Source organism: Miscanthus floridulus, chromosome 3, assembly GCF_019320115.1.
Source record: "Miscanthus floridulus cultivar M001 chromosome 3, ASM1932011v1, whole genome shotgun sequence".
Lineage (NCBI taxonomy): Eukaryota > Viridiplantae > Streptophyta > Magnoliopsida > Poales > Poaceae > Miscanthus > Miscanthus floridulus.
In genome coordinates, this window is record NC_089582.1 from 94,424,723 (window position 1) to 94,429,717 (window position 4,995).

General features: G+C 41.7%; 1 pseudogene; it reads left to right on the forward strand.

Annotated features, from left to right (window-relative positions):
• Positions 1-2,233: 2,233 nt before the first annotated feature.
• On the forward strand, positions 2,234-4,015 carry LOC136546167 (uncharacterized; annotated as a pseudogene).
• Positions 4,016-4,995: the final 980 nt, after the last annotated feature.

Below are 4,995 nucleotides of genomic sequence, written 5' to 3' on the forward strand. Positions count from 1 at the left end.
ATACTAAGTTAGTGAGCTCTCAAAGACTAACTAAAGAGTCTCACTAACCACTAGACCCGACACGAGCTAGCTCTCAAAACTAATTACACTAAAGAGCATAGCAACACTAAGAATGTAATACAAGAGATGGTGATGATGATTATACTGATGTGTCGAGGAGTGAGCCAATCACAAGATGATCACGATCAATCACAAGATAACCAATGAAATCCTCGAACAATGATGACACAAGATTTTTTACCAAGGTTCACTTACTTGCCGGCAAGCTAGTTCTTATTGTGGTGATTCACTCACTTGGAGGTTCACGTGCTAATTGGCATCACACGCCAAACTCACAATCAGGTGCCGCACAAATAATACAAGATGAGGATCACACAAGCCATGAGCAATCTACTAGAGTACCTTTTGCCTCTCCGCCAAGGAAAGGTCAAGAACGCCTCACAATCACCATGATCGGAGCCAAAGACAAGCACATTCCTCCGCTCGACGATCCTCATTGCACCAAGCCATCTAGGTGGCGGCAACCACCAAGAGTAACTAGTGAAACCCACAGTTAAACACGAACACCAAGTGCCTCTAGATGCAATCACTCAAGCAATGCACTTGGATTCACTCCCAATCTCACAAAGATGATGAATCAATGATGGAGATAAGTGGGAGGGCTTTGACTAAGCTCACAAGGTTGCTAAGTCAATGCAAATGACTAAGAGAGTGAGCTTGAGTCGACCAAACACCTCATATAGAGGTTCCATCAAAATAGAGCCATTGGGCTCACAGAGCAGCCCAACTCGGGGCGATCAGATGTGCTGGTCATCGTGACCGAACGCACGGCCCCTAGCATCAGATCAACGGATGTCATCCACGTGTCCCCCATTTAAACCCCAATCGTCGATCTCCAACAGTCAAAACTGGTCGCGCCAACGCCTAAGTGATGCCTAGACACGCGTAGACATGACCAGATGCTCTCGCGCCGTGCCAGGTGCTTACAACACCACGTGCCTCCAACTATCGATCGGACGCGACAATCACTCTAATGCCCGCATGTCAGGTCACTTCCAGAGACATTCTAGAGCGCCTAAAATGCGACCGGACATGTTAGATGCGCCTTGATCGGACGCACCCAGTGTCAGATTCTCCTTTTGCTCACTACGCGTCACGACATCAGCGTACGTTAGCCTGACCAGATGCGAAGGCCCTATGCGTCCGATCACAAATACTGTGCAACGTCCGGTCAACCACCAGACCTAGCCCGAGCATGCCAACGATTTTATAATTGATCGGACACTGGAATCCTGAGTCCAGTCACTTCAAACTTAGCGTCTGGTCACTGTTTGATAGTGAAAAACACCTCCTTCACTTCACCAACTTCTCCACCCTTGCTCAAATGTGCCAACCACCAAGTGTATCACCTTGTGCACGTGTGTTAGCATATTTTCACAAACATTTTCAAGGGTGTTAGCACTCACTAGAATGTAAATGCATATGCAATGAGTTAGAGCATATAGTGGCACTTTGATAACAGCATTTTGATATGAGTTTCACCCCTCTTAATAGTATGACTATCGATTCTAAATGTGATCACACTCGCTAAGTGTCTCGATCACCAAACTAAAAAGCTCCTATCAAGTTTTACCTTTGCCTTGAGCCTTTTGTTTTTCTCTTTCTTCTTTTCCAAGCCTAAGCATTGATCATCACCATGGTTACACCATCATCATGATCTTCACCATTGCTCCATCACTTGGAATGTACTACCTCTCTCATGATCGCTATGATAAACTAGGTTAGCACTTAGAGTTTCACCAATTCACCAAAACCAAACTAGAGCTTTCACCAGCATCTCCAGTTTGGTGTGCATGGCATAGATCTCAACATTGCAGCCTGCGAGGAAGAACTATTTCATCAAGGTGAGTTTTCTCTTAACTGCACTTACACAACAAGTAATTCATGATTCCTCGGTCTAAAACAAGAATAATCTTGAATAAAATGTTTTGCCTCACCTCATTACAGTACAACACGAAGGTCTCGACTTTGATGGTCCGGTTGTTCATGATGACTTTTTTATCTCAACATTGGAGTCTCTGCTCAGCAACAGGAGATGCAACAAGTTATCAGTAAGTATATGATCACCAACCCTTTTTATTTACTTTTCCACAGAACATTGAATTGCGTAGTTAAGATGACAATTCCCACATGCTTGAATCCTAACGGTATAGAATAATGCTAAATGGCCACATTGGTCCCATAACATAGTTTAGCACTGCATGGACATCCTCGGTTCCCCCCCAAACTTGAAGTCCACAGGCTTCACAAAGTTAGAGCAATATAATTTACAGAAATTTGATAGGGTTGGGGAGGCGCTACTTCCCTCAATTTACCAACCTATTTTTCTGTACCTCTCTTTTGAGCAGCCTCAAATGCTATCTTACATGCAAAACTGGTGGTACAAAAATCTGTAAAGCAAAACTGCTTGTCACAAAATTTGCAACGCAAAGGATGACAAAAATTGTTTTACACATCTATAGCAATTGCTCTACAACAACTCACCCTGTAATTATTTTGTAGACATGACGGAGGACATGCATGAGTATGGTGTGTACGCTGGTGCCGTGAGCATAGTCTTCGATGAAGAGGAGTTGGAGGACTCTGATGTTGAACAAGGTCATCATGCAAATGAAAATAATACACATCCATATAGAAATTTGACAAATGATGAACGACAACAAATCTATGCAGCATTGCTTGAGCAAAGTGACCGTGGAAGGCTAAAAAGAAAAAGTACAACTATAGTAGCTCAAATGTTCCATGTTAGTAGGCCTCAAGTGCAACACATTTGGCAGCGAGCAAAGCAATGTCGTGCATAAGGATAGCCGATGGATGTTAGATCAAGGAAGTTGAAGAACTGCAGCCGAAAAAAGATGCAAATAGACCTATCTGAGGTTCTCAGGGTTCCCTTGCATAGGAGAAGCACTATTCGATCTCTAGCTAAAGTCATTGGTGTAAAAAGGAGCACGCTACATAGGTGGTTCAAGGAAGATCTACTAAGACGTCACTCCAGCACACTAAAGCCTTTGCTGAGGGAAGAAAACAAAAAGAGAGGCTGCAATGGTGTGTTTCCATGTTAGATAAACGGACATTGCCAAATGAACCCATGTTCCTTGAAATGGAAAATATCATCCACATGGACGTGAAGTGGTTCAACACCACATCAAAATATAGGAAGTATTATAAGCTTGCAGGAGAGGATGACCCACACAGGACCGTGCAGCATAAGAATTCCATTGGTAAAGTTATGTTCTTATCTGCTGTTGGAAGACCTATATACGATGCCGAAGGTAATTGCATTTTTGATGGGAAGCTAGGAGTTTGGCATTTGTTAGAAAGGTACATCATACACTTGTTTCACATTCTTATATTAGTTTGTGGTACTCATTTGTGATCCTTACTTTGTTTCATTTACTGTAGGAACACGCAAAAAGAAGGAGCCATAATAGAGGAAGGGGGCCGTAATCACCAAGCCTATTAAGGTAGATCGAAGCACTATGAGATCCTACGTTATTGATAAAGTTCTGCAAGCTATTGTTAGAAAATGGCCACGAGAACATGCAAGAAAAACCATTTGGATTCAGCAAGATAATGCGCCTTCACATCTTCCAGTAGATGATAAAGAATTTGCTGCTGCTGTAAAACGTACGGGGCTTGACATTCGACTCGTCAACCAACTTGCCAATTCCCCAGATTTGAATGTCCTAGACCTAGGATTCTTTGCTTCTCTTCAATCGTTAACATATGAACGGATCTCTAGGAACTTGGATGACCTGATTGAGAATGTATAAAAGGAGTTTGATAACTACGATCCAGCAACTTTGAACAGGGTGTTCCTAACATTACAAGGGTGTATGATTGAAGTGATGAAAGATGGTGGAGGAAACAGATATAGGCACTAGGCATGCTACCGAAAAGCCTTAGTTGTGACCGCCAGCTATATGAGGATGTGCTCGCATCGTTAGGACACTAATTATGCAATTAGGACTGGTATATTCATCACATGAGTATTTTTTTATAGCTGTAATATAAGTCATAAGCATTTTGCACATGCTGTTATATAAGTCATGAGCATTTTGCAACTGTTGTAATATAAAGTTATGTGCAATTTGCTACTGCTGTAAATGTACAAAGCTGTAAACTTTATATGGTGTGTGGCTAATATTTAATATGGTGCTGATGCTATAATTTCAGGAACTTCTCTAGGACTGAAAGTTCTTCTCACAATATCTATTACAGTGAACACACTAGCCGTAAGAAAAAACAACAGGAAATTAAGAAAAATACATGCAATAGATCAGGTAAGCTTCCATGCTTGCCATTCAAACAACATTATCCATGTAGGCGTATCTAATGAGAAGCTACAAACTTCATACCATCAGCCTGTTCGTTTGGTCGTATTTGGCTTATAAGCCATGGCTTACCAGCCAACAAACAGTATTTTTCTCTCACACCAAACCAGTTAACAGTACTTTCAGCCATGGCTTATAAGCCAAACCAACAGGGTGCATATACAGGGGAATGTACAATAGATTGGTCGTGATGTAGTACTGTTAATAAATTGCAAGAATCACGTCAAACCAGAGAAACAAAAAAAAACTTTGAGTTGCATGTAAAGATTTATGATAGCACTAATTTTATTAGCTACGCTAATTTTTATTCACCACAGATAGCATTCCATTGTGACACATAGGGACTAGGAGTACAACAGTTCATATGACACCTACGTAACAGTTCGTTGTCGCAACTAGTACCTAAACTATAGACATCAGTTCATCATCCCACAACAAAAGCATCCAGCATAAGCACTCTAGCACACATAAGACAACAACGTATTAACTAGGGACGGAAGAATATAGGGACCGGAACCTTATACATGGGGCCGGTTCGTTTTGAGAAATTTCGAGAAATCTGGATCAATCTGGAGGAATTTATGAGATCATGAACAATGAA